The sequence below is a fragment of the Pantherophis guttatus genome, chromosome 4 (genome assembly GCF_059756535.1).
Source record: "Pantherophis guttatus breed Tessera chromosome 4, ASM5975653v1, whole genome shotgun sequence".
Classification (NCBI taxonomy): Eukaryota; Metazoa; Chordata; class Lepidosauria; order Squamata; family Colubridae; genus Pantherophis; species Pantherophis guttatus.
This window is the reverse complement of record NC_142066.1, coordinates 143,303,531-143,319,081: the sequence shown is the minus strand read 5'-3', so window position 1 is coordinate 143,319,081 and position 15,551 is coordinate 143,303,531. Positions and strand designations below refer to the sequence as shown.

The following is a 15,551-nucleotide window of genomic DNA, read 5'->3' as shown; positions in this document are numbered from 1 at the left end:
ATACAACCAAAAAAAAAAAAAAACAGAAGAAAATAAAAGAAAACTTCAACTAAGTTTCTATTTACATTAGCTTATTTACAAATTTCTCCATATTATATCCATAGTTTTATACATCTTTGTTGTACTGACATTCATAAACTTCCCTCTCATTTCTGCCTCCTGTCTCTATCCATTCATAAAATTTATTCTATATCCTGAAATATTTCGAGTCTTCTTTATCTTTAATTTTTAAAGTTAATCTGTCCAATTCTGCACAATCCCAAATTCTCCTAATTTTGTCATCATCCGGTGGGGTGTTCAACATTTTTCCAATATTTAATTCTATGTATGTATGTAATTCTATGTATTTTTCCATATGTAATTCTAGCTGCTGTCAATATATGTAACACTGAGTAGATGGTTGCTTTGTCATAACTTTCCGACAATATACCTAAGAGGCATGTTTCTGGTTTGGACTCAATATGTTGCTCAGTTATCATTTTTAGCCATTGATGAATTTTCTCCCAGTAAAAAATTTGGCTCCTTGATGAGCCATGCACCTCCAGAATATAATTGCTGTATTATGTATGGTTGCAGGGACAGATGTACAAAATAAACTTTCAAAACAAATGTTCTCTTGGCTGTGAATTGAGAAAGTCCATTTGCACAGAAAAGGAATATGAGAATGTCCAGTTTAGCTCTGTCTAAGTAAAAGTCAGGCAATGTATTAGCCACAAAGCCAAAGGCTGTGATGTTAAAGACTGATCCAGTAACAAGAGAGACATAAATAACACAACATGTCATTTATTATAAAAAGACCTGTTTCAGATTGTTTTTGCTAGGAGAATGAAGTGGGAAAACTATTGGTTGTATTCAGCTGAACAAAAGGGATTCCAGATTAAGACTATCAATGCAATTCTTATGTATTAAAAATAGAAATTATTATTATTTATTTATTTGTCAACAAGTACAAGGAAACAAGTAACAGTATAGACATAGACATGGACGCGTGAATAAAATTGGCACAAATAATAGGATATAAATAACCAAAACATAGCCATAAACACATACAATGATTACATATAAATGGGGACAGTAGGACAGTAGGAATGGTAGCAGGGGTGGGTTCTACTTACCTTTACTACCGGTTCACAATGGGGCCGTTGCCTGATGTCATCAGAATGCGTAGAAGTATTCTGATGATGTCAGAGTTGGTGGGCGGAGCCTCCCGCCAGTTTTACTACCGGTTCTATAGGAAAGTGCGAACCGGAGCAACCCACCACTGGACAGTAGGCATGCTGGTGCGCTTATGCACGCCGCCTTAGGGACCTCTTAAGAAACGTGAACTGTCCACGATAGACAGTTTAAGGTAAAAGGTATGGGGGTTAGAGAGACTAAGAATAGGATCAGGTAGAGTGTTCCAGACATTTACTACTCTATTGTAAAAGTCATATTTCCTACAATCAAGATTAGAGTGAATTACATTGAGTTTGAATCTATTGATAGCCCTTGTGTTATTACGGTTGAAATTAAAGTACTCATTTACAGGTAGGACGTTTTGGTAAATAATCTTATTATTTTGGTAAATAATAGGTCGGAACATAGACAGAGTAGTTTGAGGCTATCCAGACCTAAAATTTCAAGCCTGGTGGGATAGGGAATTTTATTTCGAGCAGAAGATTTGAGTACTCTTCTAGTAAAATATCTCTGGACCCTCTCTAATGTATTGATGTCTGAAATGTTTTTAACCATAGGAAATATTGTAAAGAATATGACTTAAATGGGAGTATGATCTAAATTTTGCTTAAAGATATAGTAAAGCAGGAATAAAGTGGAGTAGTCTTGTTTTTGGTTAAGTATGGCATATCCATATCCAAATCCAGTTTCCAGACTCAAAAAGGCTAGCTAGGCATTTTTAAAAAAAATTTTTTTGATTTATATGCCGCCCTTCTCCGGAGACTCAGGGCAGCTTACAATGCGTTAAGCAATAGCCTTCATACTTTTGTATATTTATACAAAGTCAGCTTATTGCCCCCACAAACTGGGTCCTCAATTTACCTACCTTAGAAAGGATGGAAGGCTGAGTCAACCTTGAGCCTGGGGAGATTCGAACTTGCAGTAATTGCAGGCACTGAATGTTAATAACAGGCTATTAGTCTGCTGCGCCACCAGGCTGTTTTGTAGTCCACAAGATTTGAAGGTAAATGTTTCTCAAAGTGTTTATAACAATAGCTGCTACTTTGTGACATGTAGTTGTCATAGTCAGGGCCACCCATGACTAATACGCATTGGCAGATCTGACCTTAACAAATGTACTTAATTGCTCTTTAAAGACATGTAAGTCCATTAGCCTCCTTGGACCTCATTTCTGCCATTTGCAGCAAATTCTGTAAATGAGGTTGTGGTGGTGGGGGGAATGTATTGTGCAGAATTTCTTCTGTAACTCTTGGAGCTAGTTCAAATCAGTGTTATTAGGATTTCAAAGAATATTCCTTGGTGGAACATAGAATAATAGGATTGAAAGGGACCTTGGAGATATTCTAGTCCATACCTCAGCTCAAGCAGCAGATCCTTTACCATTACAGATAAATAATTGTCCAGTCTCTTCTTGAAAACTTCAGCGATGGAGCACCCACAGTATAAAGAAACAATTTGTTGCACTCATTAATTTTTTCTCACCGCCAGTTCTAAATTGGATCTCTCAGTCTTTAATGATCCATTACTTCCACCCATTACTTCTTGTCCTTTCCTCAGGGAGAATAAGTCAACCCAGTCTTCTCTGGGACAGCTCCTCAAGTACAGGAAAACTCTTCATCTTCTAGTGATCTACATAAGCTCAACCTTGTAGGTATCTTGGTAGCAGCACAAATGTTTTTCTCATTGGTTTTTTTTTTCAAGTCTAGCCTTATAGTGCTGGCATTTTCTGGTGATCTCCCATTCAATAACTAACCAGCTTTGTCCCTGCAATAAGTCTTTGGAATTGATCAAGGTTGGCAAGATGTTGCTTCTTGCTGTAGATCAGTGGTTCTCAACCTGTGGGTCAGGACCCCTTTGGGGGTCGAATGACCCTTTCACAGGGGTCACTTAAGACCATCCGAAAACACATATTTTCAATAGTTTTAAGAATAATTTTATGGTTCGGGGTCACCACAACATGAGGAACTGTATTAAAGGGTCGCGGCATTAGGAAGGTTGAGACCCACTGCTGTAGATGATCAATTTCATTTCATAACCCTGATTGCTTACTTCTATACTCCAAGCTTCTATATAGGAGCAGTTTTGTGTTGGTTAGATGTATGTGCCGGGCTTGTGGCTCTAGTCCTCTTTATAAAAAAAAACCTACTGTATGTAGGCTAAGGGTAGAAAACAATCCTTGTTGGATTTCCATCCAATGTGGAAAACAATGTTTCTTGGCTTTCCCTCCTACTATGAAGCAGGATAGTATTTTCATTTCCTTTCAATCACCTTAATGTCTGAAAAGCAAAATGAAATTAGATTCTTCTGCTTCTAGCTTTATGGAAGCTAAACTCATCAATCCATTAAATATGCCAGTGACCACTGTGGAAAAAAAAAAGTGATAATTGTGAAAAAAGTGATTTCACAGAGAAAAAAATATATATATTGAGAGTTTTCTTGTGCTTTTATTGCCTTTATTGTTCAGAATAGCTTAGTGGAGTGTTTGTCAAACTTGATAATTTTAAGATCTATGGGCTAATTCCCAGAATTCCCTAAACTGTTGGGGAATTCTGAGAATTGAAGTCCACATGTCTTAAAATTGCCAAGATTGAGATACAGCGGCTTCAGGTACAGTATTAACCATGGACATTTTAAAAACAATACATTTAAGAGATTTCACTTTCTACTTTTATACATATTAAAAGATTCAGCTGTTGCATTCAAAGACCAGGAAGTAGGGAGTAATGCTCTAATTGGGAGAGTTGTCTTTTGTAGCATCCACATTTAAATCTGTTTACTCCCGTCATGCTCCCAAAAGCATGAAAATGCATTCATATCTTATTATATTATCATCTACTCTCCATCTCTGAATGGGCCTTTCTATTCCTTGCCATGACAACTTTATACAAACATATGTTTGCTTCTCCCTTTACGCCTCTGCAGACTCCCGACATGGGTAGAAAAAAAGTTTTTTAAAAAATGAATAGTGTTCATTCATTATGTAGGAGAGGGGAATCAGCCACCTTGCCCCAAATACCTCTGTGTGTCTGTTGGTGCACGAACACCTGTGTATGTGTGTCAATTACTCAGCTGCTTACTATGCATGATGTTAACATTTCCGGAAAAGACATTTCCCCAAACACTCTTCTTTCCATGGGTATCCAGGGCTGATATTCCAAAAAAATAAACAGATGGATTGTTGCTAACCAAAATACGGTGCAGCTGAAATGTCTATTGGCTAACAATATTTGATATAGTGCCATCAGAGTACTGATTTTGCTGGAGATTTTATTGTTGGAATCCATAGTCCTGGTAGGCCTACTTAACTATCAGACATACATTCCAAAATCATCAGCATAAATCAGAGCTGAAATCCAAATTTTTTTTACTACCGGTTCTGTGGGTGTGGCTTGGTGGGTGTGGCAGGGGAAGGATACTGCAAAATCTCCATTCCCTCCCCACTCATGGGGGAAGCCTATTGCAAAATCTCCATTCCCACCCCACTTTGGGGCCAGCCAGAGGTGGTATTTGCCGGTTCTCTGAACTACTCAAAATTTCTGCTACCGGTTCTCCAGAACCTGTCAGAACCTGCTGGATTTTACCCCTGGCATAAATATGGCATCAGGATGTGATTTTAAAAAATGGAGAATCTTTGAGTGCTTCAGAACACCTAATTGGTCAAGACCAATGGCTGAAGATTTCCACTGACCTCAGCAGTGCACATTCTTTTTAGCATTTTGATTCATAATTTGTATTTTTTTTTCACTGACCAGCCCGTCTATGCTTGCTTCTTTTTTAACAGAATCACAGAGTTGGAAGGGACCTTGTAGGTCATCTAGTCCAACCCTCCACCCAAGCAGGAGACCCTACACCATTTCTGTCAGATGGCAGTCCAGTCTGTTCTTCTAATGATGAAGCTCCCACAACTTCTGAAGGCAAGCAGTTCCATTGGTTGATTGCTCTCACAGTCAGAAAATTTCTCCTTATTTCCAGGTTGAATCTCTCCTTGATCAGTTTCCATCCATCATTCCTTGCTGGCCCTCAAGTGCTTTGTGGAAAATAGCTTGACCCCCTCCTCTCTGTGGCAGCACCTCAAATATTGGAACACTGTTATCATGTCTCTACTGGTCCTTCTCTTCGCTAGACTAGTCATGCCCAGTTCCTGCAACCATTCATCATATGTTTTAACTTCCAGTCCCCTAGCCATTTTGGTTGATCTTCTCTGCACTCTTTCTAGAGTCTCAACATCTTTTTATAGTGTAGTGACCAAAACTTGATGCAGTATTCTAGGTGTGGTCTTATTAAGACTTTATAGGGTGGTTTATAGAATTCACTCTCTTTCTTTCCCCCTCTCTCCCCCATATAAACAGTCACATGTACATGTATGCTACAAATTGGCCACTATTCAGATGACTGATCAGCTACCAGTTAATGAAATAATAACAAACCAAATGATCTACAAACATGGAAAGGTGATACTAACTTCAAGTAACGGCTCTGAGTTTGATTTATCTCCTGAGGGAGTATGTGATGTGATTTATATGATGGAAGAAATGTAACACTGCTTTATAAAACCTTAGTAAGGCCACAGCTGGAAAACTGCATTCAGTTTTAGTCATCACATTACAAAAAAGATGTTGAGACTTTGGAAAAAGTGCAGAGAAGAACAAGTAAGATGATTAAGGGCCTGGAGACTAAAACATAATGAAGAACGATTGCAGGAACTGGATATGGCAAATCTAGAGAAAAGAAGGACTAGGGGGTGACATGATAACAGTATTCCAGTATTTGAACAACTTATTTTCCAAAGCACCAGAAAGAAAAACAAGAAACAATGGGTGAAAACTAATCAAAGAGAGAAGCAACCTGGAATAAAGGAGAAAGTTTCTAACAGTGAGAACAATTAACCAGTGGAACAGCTTGCATTCAGAGATTTTGGGTACTTCATCATTGGAGGTTTTTAAGAAGAGACTGGACAGTCACTTGTCTGAAATGGTATAGAATATCCTGCTTGACAGGGAGTTGGATTTGAAGACCTCTAAGATTCCTTCCAATTCTATTCTGATTGATTAGTATATACACATCATAATAATGTATTTATTTAAATCAACATGAACCAACCAACTATATTAACAGATTAACAGAGTTAGAAGGGACCTTTTAGGTCTTCTAGTCCAATCCTCACCCCCTGCCACCAAGCAGGAGACCGTACACTATTTCTGACAGATAGCAGTCCTGTCTCTTCTTGAAAGCTTCCAGTGATGAACAACATGTTGGAGGGCATCTCCCACACAGTGTTGGAGGGAATCTCTTAATGCAGAAATCTGGCCAAAGATCATAATCTCCAAATTAGAGAATATCTCCAGATCATTGTGTGTTGGGTTCGGCATAAAATGAGGAAATCATTCTTAATGTAGTTATTTGAGAACACTTATTTTCCACAAGTTTTTTTTTTTCTCAGTGTATTTCAAGATGCTTCTTTTGTGGAGATTCTCATGTGCCATGATTACATTGAAGAGTTTTCTACCCTAGAAAATTTTCTTGGGACAATGACACACAAAATAAATATTTGGTATACAAAATTCATGAAGCAATGCTGCTGTAAAACATTTTTGACCACCCTGTCTCTTCGTCACCTACTCCCCATTTACAATGTCTCAGAATAAATATTTCTAGCTTGATAGATTTCCAGCTGACTTCAATAAAATATTTCTGGAGATTTTTTTAAGGGAAATTTTTTTATATATATAAATGCAATAGACATCTACATACACAGTACAGCATTTACAAGCCATTTCAATAAGCCAATCTCTCAGGAGTGCTTTAAATGCAGCCTTCTGAATCCACGGGGAGGAGTATATATTACAAAATCAACAGACCAATCTTATTAATTCATTAATATAAACTGCAAATGGGAAGCTGTATGGACTTGCTAAAAGTTATAAATTAGATCTTCATGAGATGTGGCATGATAATCATGTGGGATGTGTCCAAAACAGAACTTGCAACAAGGACTAAAAATGTGTTTATACAAATCTGAAATATATTTTTATAAAAATGTCTATGAAACATAAAGCATGGTGCTAATATCTGTTAAACTGTTCTTTTTTTCAAACCATAAGCCTTGGATCTGTCAGGAAACACAAACTAAACTAAAGTGGGAGGTCACACTTTATAAAAATCTGATCAGCCCTACAGCACCAGATGGGAATTACTCTTGAAACTCATTCCCAGCTATGCTCTGCATATTTTTAAAAACTTATTTATTTATTAAATTTACATGGCACTCATCTCAGTGTTTAGTGACTCTGCACAAAATTCAGCGAGTACTCATAGTATGCAAAGGTTAAGAATCTCTGTAATTAATTGAACACAAAATCAACACAAATTCACTCATTTTGCATGGTGTTGCAAAATGTGAGAGTCCATGCATCAAGACACAAAATAATGATATAAGTGAAGGAGTCATGCCACTGTTCAAATGTTATATGTTCCTGGATTACATATCAGTGCTAACTTTGAATATAGGTATAAACATGGAAACTGATAGAGCATTCGGTGTGTAGGTGTGTGCATATGAGACCATCTCAGCAAAGCAAAAAACAAAAAGCAAAACTGGCATCACTTGGGGAAATTGAAGATTGTTTCTGATTTATGCAAGGAAGGCTCTAAGTCTCAACATAATTCAGATTTGTCATTAAACTCTCCTCTGGGAGTTAGACCCTGTTGAAACCATGCCGAAACCTTTTTGAAAAATCACACTTCCTTGCATGCTCTGGAGAAGAGAAAAAGAATGAATTCTTCTGCTGACAAGACTACTCACAATTCGGTGTCACCCTTGAGATCAGGCTAAAATCAATGATCTTGCTCCAAATCTTTTGGGAACAGGATCACGGGAACCAGCTCCTCAGAAGGTGAATGAACGGTATAAGTGTAAAGCAGACAGACTGGAGATAGGTAAAGATTTTGGATATGCTTCAATAAAGGAACACTGTTTAATTAAAAAAAAAACAACTCTAACAGTCTGAATCACCCAGATAGATACCACAGGAGATAGGTCGATCCTTAGATAACTAAGCACTATACCAGGGGTGAAATCCAGCAGGTTCTGACAGGTTCTGGAGAACCGGTAGTGGAAATTTTGAGTAATTCAGAGAACTGGCAAATACCACCTCTGGCTGGGCCCAGAGTGGGATGGGAATGGAGATTTTTGCAATATCCTTCCCCTGCCATGCCCACCAAGCCACACCATGCCCACAAAGCCATGCCATGCCCACAAAGCCACGCCCACAGAACTGGTAGTAAAAAAAATTGAATTCCACCACTACCCTATACCATGTATACTTTGTAGCTCATAATCACCACCTTTAATAACACCTGGGAGCAAAGTGGCTATCAGTACCACTTTGTACCATTTCAGCAAAACTGAAATATCACACCATGCCATGCCTGTAACTGTCTGTGCTGGCCATTCTGGACCAGTTGAAGTTTCTTGTGGTCTTTCAGTAGGAGGTGTGAGTCCAAGCAGATATGAAGATTGTGCATTTCTCTTGAATGGGGAACTGCAACCCCATCCAAAGTAAAAGAAATGCAATATCTCTGCCCCAAGTGGCCCCAAGACCCATACCCATTTGATTTTTGAAGGATTGAGTTGGATATGGTTCATTCCCAAACAGGCATGAACAGCTTCTAGGGACTGAGATAGGAACTCAACAATCTTATAGCAGCCCAAAAATATAATTGGGTATGGCTATTGGTTTGAGCTCCAAACTTGGCAATTTGGTTGCAAATATTTTGTCATCATTTGAGGAGACATCGTCAGTGCATTTTGAGTTGTGCTCGACTGTCAGACCACAGATCTTTAAATACGTTATTATGGGATGCAAATTAATCTGAATGTTGTTTGTTCGGATAGTTCTAAATCAAGGTCTAATTTTGAATTGTTTGATTGGCTGGCTGTTGTTGCTGGGCTATAATTAAGTACTGTCTGTGTAATGCAGATTAGGATTAGAGTTGTTTATCTGGGTGCTTCTGAGTCATAGTCTGGTTTCAGCTTGTTTCATAGTTTGAGTGGCTGGCTGTTGTTACTGAGACATGGTCCGATTCCTTGTAAACCGATGGGTTATAATTTTGTTGCTGCGAAGTGGGCTGCCGGTTTGTTTATTTTAAATGCTACCTTCAGGATCATGATTGATGGCAGTTCTTTCGTTCTCAGCTATTGGTAGACTGGGTTGATGTCAATGTGTCTGTTCATTGACTTATTGGTGGAAAACCAGGCTTCAAGGAATTCCCTTTCTCTCCTTGATTTCGCCTGGGTTACAACTGTGGCCCTGGTTAGATGAAATCTGTGACCTTCTGAATCTTCATGGAATGACATGAGGGATAGTGGGTCATGTCTTTTGATAGCCAGAAAATTTTTATACAGTCCGGTTGTGTGCAGTCCGGTTTTGTGCAGTTTGGCTGACGTAGTTCTTTTTTGCAGTTGCTGCACTAGATTCAGAATAGGATGCTGAATACTATGATAATTGGGCATCAATGGGTGAACTCATCCAGAAATTTTATGTTAATATTGAATAGAAAGGGATAAAGAGTGGATTCCTATGGCGACCCACATAGGAAGGGTCTAAGGAAAATTCTCTACCCCTTAAACAACACCAACTAAAATGGGCCCACAAGGAAGGAAAGCAATCATCATAAAAAGTGTCCTTTAGCAATATGTCCCCAAACTGTTGGAAATGTAAATGAGTACCAGGCACATACTACTTACATGTGGTAGACCTGTAAAAAAACCAAGGAAATTTTGGATACAAATTCATATGTGATTAGAATAAATGGTTCGACAACATATAGCGTTCAAGCCAGAATTATTTCTATTAGGCATTATATCAGATGGCTATGACAAAGGGACAATATACCTAATATTACATATCCTGACACTGGTGTATGCACAGCAGTGGAAGAATGAAAACACCCTTTCAGAGGAGGAGATAATAAGGAAGATACTAGTCTGTGCAAAAATGGATAGACTAATGTTAAAAATAAAAGACAAAGAAGAGACAGAATATTATGATACATGGAACAGATTCTATCAATGGTTAGAACCACAGAGTGGAAGTTGGAATACAAAAAAATCAGGTTAGGTGGACTTGGAAAGGGATACTATATATGCATCGTTGTATTAGAATGAATATGATGGTCAAAAATAACTGTAAAACACTAGCACTGTTTAAATAGTATATATGTTATGTGTTTTCATTTTGGTTTTTATGGCAAGTGAAATGCCAGGACAATCAATATTCTGTATTCAATATACAATATATTTATATGTAAACAATAAATATATATATATTTTTAAAAATGCCCTTCCTTCCCAACCCCTGAGTCAATCCAGTGGAATATGGTGTTCCACAGTATCAAAACTGTGACAAATGGATTAAGGAGTACAAGGATGGATGGCCTGTATTAATCCCAAGCATTGCTGCAGTCATCTGTAAGCACAACCACACTATGAGCCATTCTGTTCTATTGCTTTCTGCTGATTATTTCCAGTGATTCTGGAAATAACCTGAAGGGGAGGTTCATCTTCCATTCTCAGGTGATGTTGACTTGCTTGGAAATATCCAGGTGCAAAATACCAAAATACCTTTTCCAGTGGATGACCTTTAACCCGATCCTTTTCCTAAGGCTGTCCTGTCGTTCATGAATTTCTGAGAATGGACACTTCTGAATGGATAGTTTGATATGTGCAAGATTCTTCGCTATAACGAAGTGAATATTCTCATGAATACTGCTAGGGTCGCGCTGAGGATTTTGTGCAATTCCTGCACGATAAAGTCGCTCGGATTCGGGATGGCTTGGACTCCGACTGGATGAGTCCACGGGAGGAGACGAGGGCAGGTCTTGAGAATGTTACCTGGGAGGAGTTTGATCCTGTGACTCCCGAGGATGTGGACAGGGTTCTGGGTAAGATTAGTGCCGCCACGTGTTTATTGGACCCGTGTCCCTCCTGGTTGGTGCTGGCCTCCCGGGAGGTTACACGAGGCTGGCTCCAGGGGATTATAAGTGCTTCTCTGAGTGAGGGTGCCTTTCCTGCCGCCTTGAAAGAGGCGGTAGTGAGGCCCCTCCTCAAGAAGCCTTCCCTGGACCCGGCTGAATTAGCCAACTATCGTCCAGTCTCCAACCTTCGTTTTGTGGCGAAGGTTGTTGAGAGCGTGGTGGCACGACAACTTCCCTGGCACCTGGATGAAGCTATCTATCTAGACCCGTACCAGTCGGGCTTCAGGCAGGGGTACAGCACTGAAACGGCATTGGTCGCGTTGGTGGATGATCTCTGGAGGGCTCGGGACAGGGGTTGCTCCTCTGTCCTAGTCCTATTAGACCTCTCGGCGGCTTTTGATACCATCAACCATGGTATCATGCTGCAGCGGTTGAGGGGGTTAGGAATAGGGGGCACCGTTTTGCGGTGGTTCTCCTCCTTCCACTCCGACCGCTCGCAGTTTGTGTTGGCAGGGGGACAGAGGTCGACCTCGAGGCATCTCGCATGGGGAGTGCCGCAAGGGTCGGTCCTCTCGCCTCTCCTGTTCAACATTTATGTGAAGCCGCTGGGTGAGATCATCCGTGGTTTTGGGGTGAAGTGTCATCTGTACGCTGATGATACTCAGCTGTACATCTCCACCCCAGACCACCCCAACGATGCCCTTGATGTGATGTCCCGCTGCCTGGAGGCCGTGCGGGCCTGGATGGGGAGGAACAGGCTCAGACTCAACCCCTCCAAGACCGAGTGGCTGTGGCTTCCGGCGCCCCGATATAGTCAGCAGGTGCCATCGCTGACTATTGGGGGTGAATCTTTGCCCCCCACAGAGAGGGCTCGCAATCTGGGTGTCCTCCTGGACGCACGGCTGTCTTTAGAAGAGCACATGACGGCCGTGGCCAGGGGGGCCTTTTATCAGGTTCGCCTGATTCGCCAGTTGCAGCCCTTTCTGGATCGGGACGCCTTGCGCACGGTCACTCACGCCCTTGTCACCTCCCGGTTGGACTATTGTAATGCTCTCTACATGGGGCTCCCCTTGAAGAGCACTCGGAGGCTCCAACTGGTCCAGAATGCGGCCGCGCGGGTGGTTATGGGTGCAACCCGTTGCGCCCACGTGACACCCCTCCTGCGCGAGCTGCACTGGCTCCCAGTGGTCTTCCGGGTGCGATTCAAGGTGTTGGTTACCACCTTTAAAGCGCTCCATGGCATAGGACCCGGGTACCTTCGAGACCGTCTTCTGCCACCAATAGCCTCCCACCGACCAGTCCGCTCCCACAGAGAGGGTCTCCTCCGGGTGCCATCAGCCAAGTTATGTCGGCTGGCGACACCCAGGGGGAGGGCCTTCTCTGTGGGAGCTCCAGCCCTGTGGAATGAACTGCCCCCCGAAATACGAAAGATTTCCGACCTCCGGGTGTTTCGCTGCGCTCTGAAGACCCTGTTGTTCCGCCAGGCAGGGTTACTAACATAACGTTTTAAATTGGGGTATTTTAAATTTCTGGGATTTTAATTGGAGCCTAATTATTTAATGATTTTAAATTTTAAATTGTTGTCGTGTTTTTTGTGTTTTTAAATAGGCTGTACACCGCCCTGAGTCCTTCGGGAGAAGGGCGGTATAGAAATAAAATTATTATTATTATTATTATTATTACAAGAAGCATAAAATTGAGTTTTTGAAGGGGTGAGGAAGAAAGAAAAGATGGAAGCCGTTCAATCTTTTTAATTTGAAGTCAGATTGTTTTCAGCTGGTTAACTATAAAACGTAAATGCTTTTTTCTGAAATCAAATTTAACTCCTGCTGAACATACAGGTACATACTTCATTGTACTTTTCTTGACAACAATAGAGAAATGGGTTCCTGTGGCCTTCTGATATTTTTGTTTCCTCCAACTTCCCAGTCAAATCTACAACTCTGAGATCTATCCATTAATTATCTATCATCTATCTATGGTATCTATCTATCTATCATCTATCCATCCATCCATCCATCCTCCATCCATCCTCTATTTTTTGCTTCTATAAGTAATTCAAACACACACAATGCTCCTTTCATGTCCTATTTTCCCCTCAACAATCCTGTGAGGTGGGTTGGATGAGAGTGAGTAAGTGAGTGGCCCAAAGTCACCCAGCTGGCTTTCCTGGCTAAGGCAGGACTAGAACTCAATGTTTCCTGGTGATTGGTCCAAAGTCATCCAACTGGCTTTCATGCCTAAAGGTCGGACTTACTGTCTCCTGGCTTTTATTCTGATACTTTAACCATTAGGCTAAATTGGCTTTTGGTGGCACCTCATCCTTGTATTAACCACACCCAACATGGCTTAACTTTTTTGCAGATTATTCAGAATGAACTGAACAAATTTCATTTGGATAGAGGAATCATATGCGTAATTACTTCAGAGGATATTTCCCCAGGGTCAGTGAAATATTCTCCTAGGTGATGTGTTTACCATTTCAATAATATACATGGAGCTTAATTTCCATGGAGAAACCACTGGGGAATCTGTAATGTTTTACTTTTAACTGGCCTATTTTCAAAGCAATTAAAATTTACAGTAAGTCTAGAAACAACTAAATTTAGAAGCATTTGGTCAGGAACCTATAATCAATTATCCTTATGGTCACACCATTTTGGTTACACAATCATGTCATTTGTTCTCTAGGAAATTATTTCTGCAATATAATGACATCTAAAAATATAGAAACTCTGCGAACAGAAACCAGATGTCCTGAACGTATAACACCTTTTCCTTTTTCTCCACTCTGAAAAGAAAACGTCACTAGTCTTCTATCATAGAAATCCTTTTATTCTGAAATAAACCAATAAGTTAGAGTAGCATTGTACTATCTGGGCTGTATTCATGATTCTATTTTCAAGTAGTAAATTGATATGACATAAGGTAGAGTGTTTTACCAAACACCGTGCCTGGAAAGCTGAAAAGATCTCTGAAATCCTTAGTCTCCAAAAAAATGTAGTCGGGCTATATAAAATGTTCTTATTTATAACTTCCATGAGATGGCTAATCCAATGAGCCAACTTCTGTGTCTCAGTCTCAGCAACTTGAAGGTGCGTAGGCTTCAATTGCCTATGGATTAGGGAAGTTTATGTCTCAGGAATTTCAGGAATTGAAGTCCATATATTTTCAAGTGGATTGAGAAACCTTGGTATAGGCTATGAGTTGTGCTGAGAAGTTGTTGAAATAAAGCTTGTATTACGTATTTTAAATGGTATCAACTTCAACAGAGTTGATATGGGTTGTGTCTTTATTATAATTGGCTCTGATGCAAAATTAATATGTCTAGCCTGAATCTAGGATCCTGCCTTGTACTACCTATCTTAACTATTGGTTAAAGCAATTTTAACCAGTTTTAAGCAGTTTTAAGCATAATCATTCAACGTTTCTCATAAAATCATGGAGAATAACAGAAAAGGGTGTAATAGTTTAAAGATTTATAGTTATGTGCCTCTGATTACCAGAACTCCAAGTTTTTTCTCACTTAGAATAATTTATTCACCGTCACATTGCTTTTCAATTGTGCAGTTTAAGATGTGTGGACTTCAACTCCCAGAATTCTCCAAACAGCTGAGGAATTCTGGAAGTTGAAATCTTAAATCTTGTCTTAAAATTGCCAAATTAAAAAAATACTGCATTATAATCAGAAGGGCACATACAAACTTTGAATTAAGGACTAAAGTGACTAAACTCTCAAAGTTCCCCTGCATCCTGGTTAAGAAACACTGATCTAGAGTCTTGTAATTTGAAGAAGAACTGTTATAATCTAAACTCTATGGTGATTGATGATTTTTCAAAGTCCAGATCTGGATTTTTGGGAGTTGTGTACCATACATCAGAAAAGCTCAGATAAGGGAACACTGATCAAGATATTTTTTTCTTGAAATTTACCATTTCCATTATCATCATTGGTATAACTTCAAATATTTGAGGATAAAGTAGATCGACAGAGGAAATGAAGAGGAAAAAATACATATTACTGTTGTTACAGTAGTGGCCAAAATTGTGGAAATCTTTTGGGAAAAGTTTGATGGCTAATAACACCATTTTTTTTTTTTTTGGAGTTTCAAGATAATCATATTCCACTGCTGGAATGTCCTGCGAATAGCCCAGACCTTAACCCAATTGAAAATCTATGGAGCTGACTAAAGAAACTTCTTAGTCAGAAGCAATCCAGCAATAAAACCCAGTTAATAGAAGCAATCATCCAATCTTGGTTTCACATTATAACAGCTGCAGAACTAAAAGACTTGATTCACTCCATGGGAAGACGTTATAAGGCCACAATTCATGCTAAAGGTTACCCAACTAAGTATTAACTGACATGGTGATAATTTTTGTATATCTTGTTTTTCTAT

At 39.7% G+C, this 15,551-nt stretch overlaps 1 long non-coding RNA gene across 1 annotated transcript in view; it reads left to right on the top strand.

Annotated features, from left to right (window-relative positions):
- The first annotated feature begins 1,238 nt into the window (after nucleotides 1-1,238).
- LOC117655080 (uncharacterized) overlaps nucleotides 1,239-15,551 on the top strand; it is a 46,435-nt gene continuing 32,122 nt past the window's right edge. The window contains exon 1 of the long non-coding RNA XR_015734115.1: nucleotides 1,239-1,348. This is a non-coding gene — a long non-coding RNA (uncharacterized LOC117655080). The remainder of the gene's footprint in view (nucleotides 1,349-15,551) is intronic.